General features: G+C 39.0%; 1 pseudogene; it reads left to right on the top strand.

Annotated features, from left to right (window-relative positions):
* The first annotated feature begins 6,263 nt into the window (after positions 1–6,263).
* On the top strand, positions 6,264–7,083 carry LOC138155277 (large ribosomal subunit protein uL2-like; annotated as a pseudogene).
* The last annotated feature ends 9,821 nt before the right edge of the window (positions 7,084–16,904 follow it).

The following is a 16,904-nucleotide window of genomic DNA, read 5'->3' as shown; positions in this document are numbered from 1 at the left end:
GGGGGGGGGGGTGTTTAGTAGGGAGGTAAGAAGGGGAAAGGGGAGGAAAAGAGAGGGGGGCTTATAAGGGAATACTGAGGGAGGCGGTGGTCAAAAGGAAAACTATTAAGGGGGGGAAGGGAGAAGGGGAGAAAAATATGAACATTAACAGGGGCGGGAATAGGATGGAGGGAAAGAAACAGATAACAATCACAACTGTAAATGTGAATGGAATGAACTCTCCCATAAAATGGAGATGGATAGCAGAATGGATTAGAAATCATAATCCTACAATATGCTGTTTACAAGAAACACATCTGAAACAGAGGGATACACACAGGGTAAAGGTAAAAGGCTGGAGTAAAATATATCATGCTTCAGCTAAAGTAAAAAAAGCAGGAGTAGCAATCCTTATCTCATATAAGGCAAAAGCAAAAATTGACCTAATTAAAAGAGATAAGGAAGGAAACTGTATCCTGTTAAAAGGCACCATCGAGAATGAAGCAATATCATTACTTAACATATATGCACCAAGTGGTATAGCATCCAAATTCCTAGAGGAGAAGGTAAAGGACAATCAATAACAACCAAAAATAAAAACAACTAGAAAATCAACAAATAAATACCCCCCCCCAAAAAAAAAAACGCCAAAAGAGAAATTTGGAAAATCAGAGATGAAAAAAAATTGAAAGCAAAAAATTAATGAGGCTATAAATAAAACTAGATTTTTTAAAAGATCAAAACCTAGAGAAACCATTAGTTAATTTGATTTCTTAAAAGAAGGATTATAAAAGTAAATTAACAGCATCAAGAATGAAAAAGTGAATTCACAATAAATGAAAGATAAATACAGGAAATCATTAGGAACTATTTGCCCAATTATATGCCAATAATACTTACAGTCTAAATAAAATGGGGGAATCCTGGCAAAAAAAAATATAAAATACCCAGATTAACAGAACAAGAAATAGAGAAATTGAATAATCCTATACTGGAAAAAATTAATTGAACAAGCCTTAAATGAGCCCTGACAGGGAAAAAAAATTTCAGGACCAGATGGATTTACTAATGAAATCGATCAAACATTTAATGAACAATTAATTCCAATACTACAAAAAGCTGTTTGAAAAATAATAAGGAAAAGAGTTTTACCAAATTCCTTCTATATCTTCTTGATATCTATACTAGGGAGATTCAAAGTAAAGAAAACAATTGACTAATATCCCTAATCAATATTGATGCAAAAATTCAAAAAAAAAATTATTACATATGCTATAGCAACATATTACAAAGATTAAATAGATTGTGACCATGTTTGTTTAATGCTAGGAATGTAGTGCTGATTCAATATTAGGAAAACTATAAACATAATTGACTATATTAACACTAAAAATAACATGTAAAATCATATAATGTATCCATAAGAACAGAAATAGATTTTGACAAAATAAAACATCTATTCCTGTTTTTTTTTTAATATATTAGAAATCACATAAATAAATGGAATTTTTTCTTAACTTAATGTAGTAGATATCTAAAAGCAAGAACCAGCTTTATCTATAATGGGGATTCTTTCTAAGAAGATCAGGAATAAAGTAAGGAAGTCCATTATCAATAACACTTTTCAAAATAGTGCTAGAAATGCCAGTTACAGAGAGAAGAAAAGAAAAAGCAATTCAAGGAATAAGCATAGGCAAAAAGGAAACAAAAAGAACACATTTTGTAGAAGATGTGATGGTTAACTTAGAAAAAATAGACAAAAATTTAGTAAAAATATCAATGAAAAAATTAATTAAAACAATTAATTTCAGCAAAGCTGCAGATTGTAAAACAAACCCTTATAGATCATAAGTATTTTCATATATTACCAACACAATTCAGCAACAAGAGATAGAAAGGCAAATTCCATTTAAAATTATTACATAAAGTATACAATAGTTAGTATTCTACTTACAAAGAAACACATAGAATCTATATGAACACAATTATAAAACACTTTATACAAATAAAGACAAGTCTAAATAAATGAAGAAATATTCATTGTTCATGGGTAGGAAAAACCTGGTCCATCACTCTTTCTATATTGGTAACCCTAGATTATGTGAATATTTTCTGTAAGGGTTGGGATTCTGTGAACTGAGTGAGAGAAACTACTCATATTAGAGACTGTGTATTTGAAGTTTTCCAGGGAAATTGTAGGTGATAGCAAGAAGATAGACCTTATAGACCCAACCAATATTCACAGGATTTTGGTATTGATTGGGATTAACACTAAGCTATTCAAAATATAGCAGAGTACTATAAGCTTTGAGCTGGGACTAAGCATATGAACATCTTGACAATTCTTTCCTCTTTCCTCTAGAGAAGCTATGGACCTGTTCCAAGGTTCTATCCTAGGCCCTCTTCTGCCACTTTTTTAACTTGAACTCATAAGCACTCATTGGTTTAGTTATTATCTCTGATGGGGTGCTTGGGATCTATGTTTGTAAAATCTATTTGTAAACTCAATTTGTAATATCAATTTGTAACATCAGTAATGATGGGGTGCTTGGGATCTATATTTGTAACATCAGTCTGTAAAACTTTGTAACATCAATTTGCAAAACCAGTCTGTAAAATCATGTTTTCCTTTCCCAGCCTCAAACTCTGACCCTTCCCCCTATCTGCACTCTGCCTAGGCAACAATTTGTGACTCCTTTGTCCTAGCTTAATCTCCTTATGTCTCCTCTAGTCTGGCCCAAATCTCATCTCCAAGTTAAACTATCTATGCACTGAAGTCACAAGTTCCTCTCAGTCAGTCCTAACTTTTATCTATGCACTGAGGTCCCTTACATCCATCCGGTCAGCCCTGGCAATGGCAGCCCTACCCTTTAAAAGTAAAAGCCTGTACCCCTCTCACTTGCAGGTCCCCTAAGGACCCTCACCTGCTGCAAAGGGTAAAATAAACTTTTTCAACTCTCACTCCAATTAGCTGAGACTTTGAATTCTTTCCAGACTGAATCGCAGGCTCTGGTCTTAGATAAGATCAGAGTTCCTGCTGAACCTAATAGCCATCCCTCATCATCTCTATACAGAAGTCTCCCAAATCTATACAGCTGTACTCTTAGTCCAGTTATATATCTACAACTTCCTTTTAGACATTTCTAGTTGAATATCTTATAAGGAATTAAAAACTAAACCTGTCTAAAAACTGAACTCATATTTTCCCCAAACTCACCCCTTTTCTGAACTTCCCTATTTCTTTCAGGGGCACTTCCATCCTTCCAATCACTCAGGTTAGCAAGTTCAGCCACATCATCTACTCCTTTTGTGGCCTGGAGTTCATCCGATCTAGATATATTACAATAATAATATACACCTTCTTCTTAATACCTGCAGCTTTCTTGGGAAACTTTAAATGCACTCTAACATAACTCCACTTTCCCTCACTTCATGTTTCCAATAAGTCGCCAAGTCTTGTTCCTTCTACCTCTTCAACCATCTTCTTTCTACCACCACCACCTAATCCAGGCCTTTATCACCTCTCAACTGAGCTATTGCAACAGCCTCCTAATTGATCTCTCTGCCTGAAGCTTTTCCTCATTCCAATCCACACCCAACACACTGCTAAAACTATTTTCCTAAAGGGCAGGTCTGACCTTGTCATTCCTATCTTCCATGGGGTTGGCAAACTACAGCCCAAAAGCCAAATCTACCCCATAGTATGAAGTTTTGTCATATTTTAAAATGTAAAAACTTCTTAGATCGTGGGTGCACAAAAAAAGGCAGGCAGGCAGGATTTGGTCCTCAGTCATAGTTTGTTGACTCCTACTCTACTCAATAAGTTAAAATGACTTTCTCTTTACCATAGAATCAATTTAAAAATCCCTCTGACTTTTAAAGCCTTTTACAATGTGGTCCCAAACTACCTTTTCTGCCTCATTATACACGTTATACATTATCTTTGCCACATTCTACAATTCAGTCAAACTGATTCTCTTGATGTATCTCACACAATACTCCACACCCTATCTTGATGTTTTTGCAGTAGCTATCCCCCATTCATTCCCAGCTCACTTCTTTTCTTTGAATCTTCTGTTTCCTTAAAAACTTAGCTCAAGTACCTAGCACACATGAAATCTTTCCTAATCTCAGAAGCTGCTATTGCCCCATCACCAAAATTGAGAACCAGAAAAAGAATATTGGATTTTAAGTTAGAGGATTTGGGTTGGAATTCCAGCTGATACTATGGGGCAAGGGGTGGTATGATATATACTGTCTTCTAAAATCTCTTCCAGCTCTAGATTTGTGATCTTATTAACCAGTGATATAGTTCAACCTCCTCATTTTACAAATGAGGAAACAGAATCAGGGAAGTTAAATGGCTAGCCCCAGATCTTATAGATAGTAAGTGACAAGGTAGGGATTTGAATCCAGGTCCTCTAACTCCAAATCCAGTGTACATGCCACTTTATCATGACGTCTCTCCAAAATTATCTTTCCTTTCTCAAGCAGTTCATTACTTAATTTACAGACTTTCTCTCCCCCTTAGCCCCAGTCTTTGTATTTAGGGATTTTAATGTACTCTCAAATGTACCTTGATGCACTTTGTTGGAGTACTCTCAAATATACCTTGGTTTCTTCATTCATCAACCCCCTCATGACCTCCCCCTTAGCTATGACCTGCATCTTATTTAAATTTCAGATACATACAGATAGTATCCTTGATCTCAATCATAAGTACACAAGTGTTCCACTTCCATGGTGGAACTCAAATTCCTCTCTGACTACAACCTATTCTTCTGCCTCTTATTTCTCATCTGTCCTACTCATAATCTTTATCCTCACTGAGACCTTCAGTCATTTCATCCCTCTCTATTTTCCCAAGGTATCACTTATACTCTGACTTCATATTTCTCCCTTATCAATCTCAACCTTATAGTTAACCAATTCGATTATACACTGTCCTTGACCCTAGAATTTCTTGATCCCATCTTAAGTTGTTACCTGTTCTTTGACCAAACCCTAACCCTTGGTTACCACCACCATTGACTCATACTCATGTGCTGCTGAATAGCAGTGAAAGAAGTCACACAAATTTACCAACTCGATCCATTGCCAATTTATGTTATCTAATCTTGACTGGGCCCTCACCGTTCCAATACAATTGTTGTTGTTTAGTCTTTTCAGTCGTGCCTGACTCTATGACCCCATTCAGAGCTTTCTTGAAAAAGATCCTGGAGTGGTTTGCCTCTTCCTTCTCCAGCTTATTTTACTAATGAAGAAACTGAGGCAAATAGGGTAAGTGATTTGCCCCAGGTCACATAGCTAATCAGTGTCTTAGGCTAGATTTGAGTCTATATTTGAGTCTTCCAGACTCCAGCTCTAGGACTCTATCCACTGTGCCACCTAGCTGCCCAAATACAATCATAAGACCTTTAGTTATGCCGTAACTGGCTCCATGAACAGCTAATCTATGAACATACTGTCTCTATCACATTCTTCGCAAAAGCTATTCCAAATCTCTCTTAAAGCCTCCCACACCATCTCCTTTCTTCTCCTTGGCACAGAATTCCTCCAATGACAGGAGCATCACCCGTTTTTGTAACCCAAACAGATTTTCCTTTAATGGGCAGGGAGGCTGTTCTTGGGATCATCATTAGTTTGGCTTCCTTGTTGCATGAAGCATAAAGGGCTCAGCCTATAGGGAGTTGCTGTCAGAGGTTTTAGTGGATTTCCCACTGCCCTTCAAGGAATGACTTCCTGATCTTAGCATGGTCAGTTGCTATGATGAATTTGGAGGCAGATTGAAGTAGCCATTTTTTCCCATTTCTATTTATTTAGTTAGTTTTCAACATTCACTTCCACAAGATTTTGAGTTCCAAATTTTCTCCCCGTCTCTCCTCTCCCCCACACCCCATGATAGCATGCATTCTGTTTACCCCTTCCCCAGTCTGCCCTCCCTTCCATCACCCCTACCTTCTCTTATCCCTTTCCCCTTTTATTTTCCTGTAGGGTAAGCTAGATGTCTATACCCTACTGCCTGTGTATCTTATTTCCCACTTACATGTAAAAACAATTTTTAGCATTTGTTTTTTAAAACTGAGTTCCAAATGAAGCAGCCATTTTAAATGAATTATTATCTTTGTAATCTTAGAATTTTATCCTTTTTATCTACTGTTATTAGTAAAATAATTTTTATTGCATTTTATGGTCAGTACTTTGTTGCTTTCTGACAATGAGCCTTGGTCATTGAAATGGCCTGAATTGCTCTTTCTACCAAGTCCAGAGTCAGGCCGTGCAAGATGGGGTGAGTGATCCGTGGTCAGAGGAAGGGTGCCGGCTCCGTCTTCCGCGCCCAAGTGAAGCACAGGAAAGGGGCAGCCAAGCTTTGGGCTGTCGACTTCGCCAAGAGGCATGGCTACATTAAGGGTATCGTAAAGGACATAATCCATGATCCAGGCCGAGGGGCTCCTCTTGCAAAAGTAGCTTTTCGGGATCCTTACCGATTTAAAAAGAGGACAGAGTTGTTCATTGCTGCCAAAGGCATCCACACTGGCCAGTTTGTGTACCATGGTAAGAAAGCTCAGCTCAACATTGGCAATGTCCTCCCAGTTGGTACTATGCCTGAAGGGACCATAGTGTGGTGTCTTGAAGAAAAGCCTGGGGACCAGGGTAAGCTTGCCCGTGCATCCGGAAACAATGCCACAGTGATTTCCCACAATCCTGAAACCAAGAAAACATGAGTGAAGCTACCTTCAGGCTCTAAGAAAGTGATCTCCTCTGCTAACAGAGCTGTGGTTGGTGTTGTTGCTGGAGGAGGTCGTATTGATAAACCCATCCTTAAGGCAGGTCGTGCCTATCACAAATACAAGGCCAAGAGAAACTGCTGGCCTAGTGTCCAGGGTGTGGCCATGAATCCTGTGGAACATCCCTTCGGAGGAGGTAATCACCAGCATATTGGAAAACCATCCACCATTCAAAGAGATGCCCCAGCTGGACGAAAGGTCGGTCTCATCGCTGCCTGAAGTACTGGTCGACTCCGGGGTACCAAAACTGTACAGAAGGAGAACTAAAATACAGAATCCTGACAATAAAAATTATTTTGGAAATTGTAAAAAAAAATGGCCTGAATTGACTGCTTTAGAATATTTAGCATGGATGGCAGAGATTATATTGCAATGGCTCTTTGGTTAAATTCGTTATTGAAGTAGGGAAAGGAGGCTGCTGGGAAAGTGGGAGGAAGCAGCCTTGGAAGTCTAGATGGTTAGATACGGAACTTTCATATCCTCTGACCCAAGAATTGTTTGGATCACATGGGGAGCTTTTTCAGGGTAATAAAGAAGCTCTTATTCATCTCAGTTAGCTTTATGAATACTTAAGGAGTTTGAATGGAAAAGTACAAAAATAACAAAAGTGAGTATTCTTTGGTTTTTATTTGTGATTTTAGAAAAGTTGGATTGTCAAAAAAAGGAAAATGAAGATAAGTTGTCCTTATACTTTAAATGATTAGAGGTTAAATTGACTTTTGATCTTAAAGGATCATCTGCCTTTAAGGAAGAAGAGGGACTTATAGATCTAGTATTGGACAGGTGAAAGGGGCAATACTAATAAGGTTGAAGAGCTAATATGCTACATATGGGAAGTACAATCTCTGACCCAGAGGTATCACTGGAGAATGTCTTAAACCTTACTGGGATTAAAGCTATAAGGGAAGAGAATAGGAGAAAGAATGAGGAGGAAGATTAGGAACTGGAATTGGTGTTGAATGCTTTCTTATTCCATTACTACTTTCTAGGATACTACTTCTCAGGAAGTGATTTCCTCCAAACCAGTATCTGAGGATGGGAACACTCTTTATAATCAAGCAACTTGGCAATTTCAAGAAAAATTTAAACAATAAGTTAATGAGTCATTTGAATCTAGCTATTTAGAGTCTGGGCTAATGGGAGTAACTTAAAAATGTTGTTAATTGCAGAGTTCCAGCTGCTTGAAGAGATTACAAAAGGATTTGCTCTTATAAAGTTAGCTGAACTAGTTAAAGACCCTAGATGGGAATTGCTCTTTGTCTATTTTTAGGTGGCTAAAATGTGGAGTTCTGTACATCAGCCCCCATATAAATGAAGGGAGGAGGTAAGTGAACTTACCTTTATGGTCCCTTTCCATGACTTCACATTTCTCAAGACTAACTTGCTTTCTTTTACATGAACCTTACCTGGATGGCATCAGACATTGTATTGCCAAGGCAATATTCACAGTGCCTAAAGAAACTACGAATATGACAGTGTAAGTCTGAATCTCAAAATATAACAGACTCTCCATATAGAAAACAGAAGCAAAACACTTATTCAGACATCAGAAAGCCAAATCCCAACACCAGAAAACTGAATTAATCATAGCAACAAAGAAATCTATGCACAATAACACTGTATAGAGCAACATCATCCCAAAGTCTTCCCACAAACACAAGCCTAGCTGTCTCCTTGCCTTTATCCTTTCTCCTTCCTCCCTTCTAACTGCTCTGACTCCCAGCTTCCTCTTAGTTCTGCCCTGCCCCGTCAACAAACTCCTCCCACCACAAGCTTGGTCTATTGGGAGCCAGGATGATCTTCAAATTCCTTTAGGCCTATTAAGGAGCAGGGAAGATCTTCAAATTCCCATTACCATTATAGACACTTAGCTCTGGGCCTTCCTTATCAGACTATCATTAACAGAGCTAGACAATCAACTGATGAAATTTGAACATGAAATTGGGGCTGCCCAGATGCTGAGCATGTAGGGCTATCCAGTCAATGGTGACTCTATGAATAATGGCAGGAAGCAGGTTCCTGCCACTATGTTAAGTTGGATGAGAGTAAAGAAAAAAGCATTAGGAACATTGGGTGGGCAAGAAGATGAACAGCCTATGGAAGTATTAGTAAAATCATATTGGGGTATATGTAATCAGTACAATCAAGGTCCAACCCCATCAAAATTTAGGACATCCTTGAAATTCTCCCCATGGTTGTTCAGAGTCACCCAAGTCTTTGTATCCAGATTGAGTTGACTATTGAGATGAGTAAGGGCTAAGATTCTTTCAAGGCTTGTACTTTTCTAACTTCAGGACTTCAGAGGAACAGGAGGTCATTTACCAGAATCACTGTGGCTTAGAAAGTGGGGAGAGGGCATCAAAAACTAAGAGTCTACTTGATACTGGCAGCCAAGTTACTATTATAACAGAGCATATATACTTTAGCAGGTACATAGAGATGTTCATTTCTATCAAGAGTTAGGAAGGAAATGACAACCAAGAGAAGGAATGCCATTACTAAAGTGGATATGGGTGATGACTCCCTCTTTGGGTGTCAGTTATGGTAGCTGATCAAGGAGATAATCATGGGTGTAAATATTAGTGTTCTGGGGAATCAGCATTTGTATGGGAGCTTGCAAGAGTTTTTGTGCTAGTTTTGTGGGTAGGACTAAATAGAAGTCCTTGGAGTTGGCTAAATGATCCTATGTAGTTGACATTAAATAATTCAAGGGGTAAGAGGTGGGGTGTTAAACATATTTCCTCTCTAATAAGGTAGAGAAGATTGGAGTACTTAAACATACAAATTCCAGAGAAAGAACTGATGGAGTCTGAATGTAGATTAAATATTTTTTTACTTTATTTTTCTTGGGTGTGGGGGAGTTGGTCTGTGTTTTCTTTCATAACATGACTAATATAGAAATATGTTTTGCATTATTGCACTTGTATAACCTATATCAAATTACTTGCCATCTCAAATTAGAACTCAAAATGTTTTTGTTTTTTTTTTAAAGCAATCGGGGTTAAGTAACTTGCTCAAGGTTACACGGCCAGTTATTATTTCTGGGTGTGGTGCTGAGTATCTGAGCCCGGATTTGATCCAGGTCATCCTGACACTGGAGCCGATGCTCTTACTCACTGAGCCACCTGGCTGCCCCTAAGCAATTGGGGTTAAGTAACTTGCTCAAGGTTACACGGCCAGGTGTTTCTGGGTGGGTGCTAAGTGTCTGAGCCCGGGATTCGATCTCCAGGTCTTCTCAACACTGGAGCCGGTGCTCTTACTTGCTGTGCTATCTGGCTGCCCCTCAAAATGTTTTTTAAATGAATGTAAAAATTGTTTTTACATGTAACTGGAAAAAATAATTTTTAAAAGTCAGCTCATCAAACTGCCCCCCCCCCAAAGCCATAAATATAAGAGGACGCACAGAAAAGCCTGCCTCTTGCCTCTCCTCACAGAAGTGACAGGACATAGGTGCAAAGTGAAGAATACATTGTTAGACATTACTAATGTATTGATTTGTTTGTTATGTTTGTGAAGGAAGTAGAATTATCAGAGACTATGAGGTTAAAAGAAAGCATTAATAAAATATTAAGAAACAAAGAAAAGGAAAAAAAGTTTCCAGGAGAATAGTGACAGCAGGCAAAAGCCGCTTCAGGCAAACGGTAGGAAACCCTAAGCTAGACTGAGAGATGCAGGAACTGGACTGGAATTATGGTAGTAGTAGCAATAGATCTATTTAAGACCCTATACTTGGGGTGGCTAGGTGGTGCAGTGAAGAGAGCACCTTGAGTCAGGAGGACCTGAGTTCAAATCTGACCTCAGACACTTAACACTTACTAGCCATGTGACCTTGAGCACGTCACTTAACCCCAATTGCCCTGCCCTCCAAAAAGCAAAAAAAAAAAAAAAAAAGAGAAAGAAAAAAATAATAATCTTATTGGTTTTTAGATATCTTCTAGGGGCATTGGGATGTATGGAGTATTCAAGGAGGATGACTGACGCCTCTGGTGTGAGGATTTGCTGAGCCCTTTTCAGGGCTAATTATCCACATTTGATATCTACCTTGCATTCAGCTCTCACCTGTGGCTCCAAGTATTTATATCATGTCCAGTGGCCATACCGTGGTGAACTGTCTGGGAAGAAAGGCTAAACCAGGTTGTCAGGTCCTCCTGACTCAAGGGCGAGTGCTCTATTCACTGTGCCACCTAGCCACCCCAGATTATTATTTTTTTCTAAGAGAGAATCTGATTGGAGGCAAAAGTCATGATATTATTATTAATAAATCTCCAAAACTAAAACATCTCTTTTCAATTCATAAATAAGTTAGAATAAGTCAATCAGCAGATTTTAGGTAAATTCAAAGTTTGATTACACTTGTGGAGAGACCAGGAGTTTGGGGTACAGAAGGAAGCTGAGTTGGTCCCAAGTCATCTTGAATAGTGTTCTTCAAATGTTCATCAAGATGAAGGGAAGAATAGAAACAGAAAGAAGCCCAAGTCCAATAAAGAAAACCATAAGATTCAAGGTACCTATAAAAGGTGGATAGTGTGTACTGGAAAGTATCTGTACACATGAGATAGAGACCAAAGAATCATATGTTTGGTAATAATTTTTAAAAGTTATTTATTCTATCCCCTTTTCTTCTGGCAAGATTATATCTAAAAGAAGAAAAAGGAAAGGGGCCCATCTGTACAAAAATATTTGTAGTAGTTCTTTTTTCAATAAGAAAGAACTGGAAGCTAAAAGAGTAAAACAATCTATCGAGGAATAACTGAACAAATTAAGATGTAATTATTGTACTGTTGTTGTTGTTATCACTGTTCATCCTTCATTTTTTAAAAGGACCAGTGGCATCACAGGGTAATGTCTTTACTTGTGAGTGAATTAGATTTGAGTGTGGCAGAGTTGCACAACATCATCACCTCATTCTCTCTTCCAGAGTCATAGAAGTCCAATGGCAAGACAAAAGTCAAGATAACCAGCAATGGCTGGGATAGAGTAGATGACCTCATCATCTTTGATGTCTGACCAAGCTCTAAGTGCTCCTGCTTCAGTCACCTTCAAGGCTGTTGGAACAAATTGTTCTCATCCATCCATTCCACTGGAGAAGTCTTCACGTGCTTGGGGTAGACATCTCCCTAACTCACTAATGGGTCTGAGGCCTTTCAGTTACCCTCATGCACTATAGAAATGATGAAAGGAACAGTTTTGGTGAAGCCTGAGAAGACTTCCATGGACTAATGCAGAATGAAGTAATATGGAAAACAATATATGCAATAACAACAGTGTAAAGAAAAACACCTTTGAAAGACTTAAGAACTCTGATCAATGTAATTATTACCCAAGATTTTAGAGTACTGATGATGTAGCATTCTACTCACTTCCTGACATAGAAATGATTGACTCAAGATGACAAATAAGACACTCATTTTTGGACATGGATAATGTGAAAATTTGTTTTGCTTGACTATGCTTATTTGGTTATGGGGGGGTGGGGTTGTTTGTTTTGTTTTGTTTTAGATTAGAGATGGAGGGAAGTAGGAAGAAGAGGGAAGCCAGGGACAGGTTTGAGAAAAAAAAATGAATCATAAAGAAGTTTTTTAATGCACAAAGAGAAAATAAGAAATGTCAGAAGGAATCACATGCAAGCAGGGTAGCTTTGAAAGTTTTAAGCTGAATTTATTATATACTTAAAAATAAAAGCATAAAGCCATGAAAATCAGTAGCATTTTAATATAATGATAAAATCCAAGAGGCGATGATAAAAAGGGAAAGCATGTAGAGATTCAATCACAAAATGTTTTTTAAATTAATAAGGAACAACTTAGAGATAGATGAATATTCAGTGATCGTGGCAGGACTCTGCCGACAAAATAAAAATGAAAATACTACTAAATTGAGTTTATAGTTTTAATACTATACCAATCAAATTGTCAAAGGGATAAAGACAGTTCTTGCTTTGTATAAGTGGACTGTCCAGGGAATTTGCCCAGGGACAGAGAAGGAAGAGATGAAGGAAGGCAGTAAGTTTGTTGTGTGCCAGTGGAGTGAGGAGTCAGCACATGGTTCAAGGATACTTGGGGGCCAGGGACAGAGAAGGAAAAACAGGAGGAGGAACACATGGGTCTAGGGACAGATATGATGGCCAAGTTTGGACTGACAGAAGACAGACACATAGATCTTGGTGCTCGAGGTCTCAAGTCAAGGCAGGTAGTGTGGCAGTATTTCTGGCAGTCTCTCCATGCACCTGTTCTTCTACTTTGACTTGGGAGAGGCTCTTTGTTTGTTTGGTCTTTTTTGGGGGGAGGGAGGGGGGAATAGGCAGCTATACAGCACTGCAAGAAAGAGAGGCAGTAGAAAACTATGCAGTAAGTTAACACAGGTGGCTTTTTAGAATGCAGATTTCTTTCAGAATTCTTAAAGTCAAATTTGCATAATGTGAATTTACATAAAGTGAGAATTGTCTTTGTAAGACTTAACAAAATAATAAAATTCATTTGGAAGAACAAAAGATCTAGAATATGAAGGAAAATAAACAAAACACCCTGGAATGTGTCTCTGCCATACCAGCCCCTACCATTGTTGAGTTACTTATAGGCCTCCATTTTAGGGACAGGACCAGGCCTACCATTCATCATTCCCCTACTGCTTATGTTTCTGACTCTCTGAACTTTGTTCCTAAAGCACTATGTGGGTACCTACTTCCAAGCCCTTAATAAATGTGTGCTGCCTATTCTAAAAAAAATAATAATAATAATATAGGAATAAAGGTGGGAGAGCACTACCAGACCTTAAATTATATCATAAAATAGTAGTTATCAAAACTGTGAGAGATAGCAAAGAATTTTTACAATCTATGGTAATGGACTCATTTCTAAAATATACAAGAGAACTAAGTCAAATCTATAAGAATACAAGTCATTCCCCAATTGATAAATGGTCAAAGGATATGAACAGGCTGTTTTCAGAGGAAGAAATTAAAGATATTTATAAGCATATGAAAAAATGCTCTAAATCACTATTGATTAGAGAAATGCAAATCAAAACAACTCTGAAGTACCACATCTCACCAGTCAGATTGGCTAAGATGACAAAACAGGAAAATGACAAATGCTGGAAAGGATGTGGGCAAATTGGAACACTAATGCATTGCTGGTGGAGTTGTGAACTGATCCAATCTTTCTGAAGAGCAATCTGGAATTATGCCCAAAGGGCTATAAATAATTTCATACCCTTTGACCCAGCAATACCACTTCTAGGCTTGTATCCCAAAGAGATCATAGAAGTGGGAGATAGACCCATATGTACAAAAATATTTATAGCAGCTCTTTTTGTGGTGGCAAAGAATTGGAAATTAAGGGGGTGCCCATCAGTTGGGGAATGGCTGAACTGCTGATGTCATTTTCTGTATTGGTTCCTCTACTGTGCTGCCATTTGCTGGTTCTCTGCTAAGCAACTATGTAATCTATGGATTTCTCTGCTAGACTGTATGCAACTGCTATGAAGCCTCAGGGTTATTTCAGTCATTTTGTGAATCATACACCCAACTGCACCCACAGCATAGTCCCTCAGGACAGTTCAACATTTTCTTCATTGTTTGACCTCCTTTGTTGCTCTTTCAGGAACAATTCTTTTGGGCTGGAATGAGTAAATTCCTTTCAGCTTTCATCATGCCATGCACAGCTAGCATTAGAGTAACACAGATTACCCTGGAGCTAATAATAATATATTTCCAAGCTCACATGTAGGAGAAGATTGTTGTGTCACTGAAAGGAAGGCAGAATAGACATCTCTAGCCCCCACCCTTTCTCCAAGGGACACTAATTTCTGCCAAGAGAGGGAGTAGGATGTTGGAACCAGAACCACTAGGGGCAGCTAGGTGGTGCAGTGAATAGAGCACTGGCCCTGGAGTCAGGAGGCCCTGAGTTCAAATTTGGCCTCAGACACTTAACATAAAACCTAGTCGTGTGACCTTGGGCAAGTCACTTAACCCCAACTGCCCCCTCAAAAAAAAAGGAACCAGAGACTACTATGTTCTCCTCTGAGAGAGGGGATACCATATGCTAGGATTATATCTATTTGCTCCCTTAAGTATAATTTATCTAGGAGATTCAAGTTTCAGGTTCAATCTATTTTGATCACTGTTTATTATGGGGGGCAGAAGGGGCAATTCGGGGAGGATCCCCAAGCACTGTATCTGAGGCTTGATCCCTTTCCCTCCAAATACTAATCCCGAAACAAATATACATATCAATTATCAATGAAAACCCATTTATTCAAATTGCAAGCAAAATAGAAATCAGAGAAAGTATACATAGGAAAATACATACCAGATAATAAAGAGAAAAGGAGCTCTGTCATTGAGAATAAGGTAATAGCTCAACCAAATCCTAGATCTCACTCAAGGTAGAGTTCCCTAAAGTCTCTAGTGTAGCAAACTGGGGATAGGAACATGATGAAGATTACCAGTTCTTCTCGTGTCTTCTAAATCTTCTCCTTCAGCAACCTGAAGTGGGGTTGTCATTTTACATGTTCCCAATGGAAACCGGAAGCCAAAAACATCCAAACCAATTGAAGAGTCCAAAGCAACTTGAAGTTTGAAGAGAACTAAAGAGCTCTGCTTTCTCATTGTTATACCAACTGTGTTCCACCCCTGATGCAGGCTCAGAGTATGATCTCCACCAATAAGGAGAGAGTCCCATACCAACTGGCATTAGGACTGGGATTACTACTGATGAGAAATAGACATTCAGTTTCGAGTGTCCTGAAAGAACTCACTCAGCCTCCAAGTTAAAGAAAGGCATTTATTGGGATGATGCACCCAAGTGGGCCCTGTTTCCCCCCATCCCCCCCCCCAAAGAAACAAAGCAATTAGGCTAGATAGTCATGATTTAAATACAGTTTGGGGGAATAGAGAATGCCTGGGAAAATCAGGTAATCCAGAGGTGCCTTATCACACAAATAAGCAATAGAAGGTGAGGACAACTACAGAATGTCACATACTCCATACAGATAATCCAAGAGAATAGGAAAGGGGAGGGGAAAGAGTTGTCAGGTTAAATTGTGGTGCTTTGTGAACTCACACAGATAAATCCAGGAGGGGGTGGGGGTGCAGGATTCAATGCATAGTCTTCTTTGATAGCTTTTCTGGCTGGTCACATCCTGCATCTTATCTCATATCCTGCATCCTGCTGGCTCCATCTGCTTCAAACACTCCTGTCTGCTTCACCTCATCACTACTACTGCTGCTACTGTTACTACTGCTGCTGTTGTTACCACTTATAAACCACTTTAAGGTATGCAAAGGGCTTTGGAAGTGAGAAGTAGGTGCTATTATTATCCCCATTTTACAGATGAGAAAACTGAGGCACAGAATAGGTCCGTGTGTCCTGCTTAAGTCATGGAAGCCTAAATCACATGAGTTTGAGTCTGTGGTGGGAGGAGCTTGCTGAAGAAGGGGTAGAGCAGGAAGAGTGGAGCAGAGCTGAGAAGAAGTTGGTCAGAGCAGTTAGAACTGAGAGAGATAGAGAGGAAGCAAACAAGGAGCTGAGTGTGTGTGGGACCATCCTAGCAGGGGGAAGGCCTAGGGATGGTGGTGCTCCCTGCATTGTTATTGTGTATAGATTTCTTTGTTACTATGCTAGATTTGGCTTTCTGGTGTTGGGATTTGGGGGGTGTTGGGATTCAGCTTTCTGATGCTTGAATAAATGTTTTGGTTCTGTCTTCCATGTGGAGAATGTTATATTTTGCAATTCAGAATTATGCCTGCATATTATTAGCTGCCATAGAACGCTGTGAATATCACATTGGTGCTATGCTGACTTGCCCAACCATTCTGCCAAACTGCCTCTACAAATCATGACTTTCTTTTTCCCAAGACTGAATACTTATTTACTTTGTGGTCTTAACAAATGCAGCTGAATAGACAGGGAATGAATATAGACAGAGTGGCGAGCTCCAGGCCTCACACTTAGGGCTTCCTTACTTTCATGTCAGCCAGGAACTGAGATAATATTGTTGCCACCCTTTTCCCTTCAAGGGAATCACAGACATATGAGCTCCCTCATCCTATGGCAGTGACTTGAGCAGGACAAAGCTGAAGTCTGAAGCCTGGTCCTAACGCTTAACCCCGTGCTCTTTGCACTCCCCGACTTGACT

Source organism: Petaurus breviceps, unplaced genomic scaffold (genome assembly GCF_028583685.1).
Source record: "Petaurus breviceps papuanus isolate PSGF00001 unplaced genomic scaffold, PetGlider_PUasm1.0 91133, whole genome shotgun sequence".
NCBI classification, from domain to species: domain Eukaryota; kingdom Metazoa; phylum Chordata; class Mammalia; order Diprotodontia; family Petauridae; genus Petaurus; species Petaurus breviceps.
Note: the sequence above shows the minus strand (reverse complement) of the source record. Positions and strands in the feature narration are given on the sequence as shown.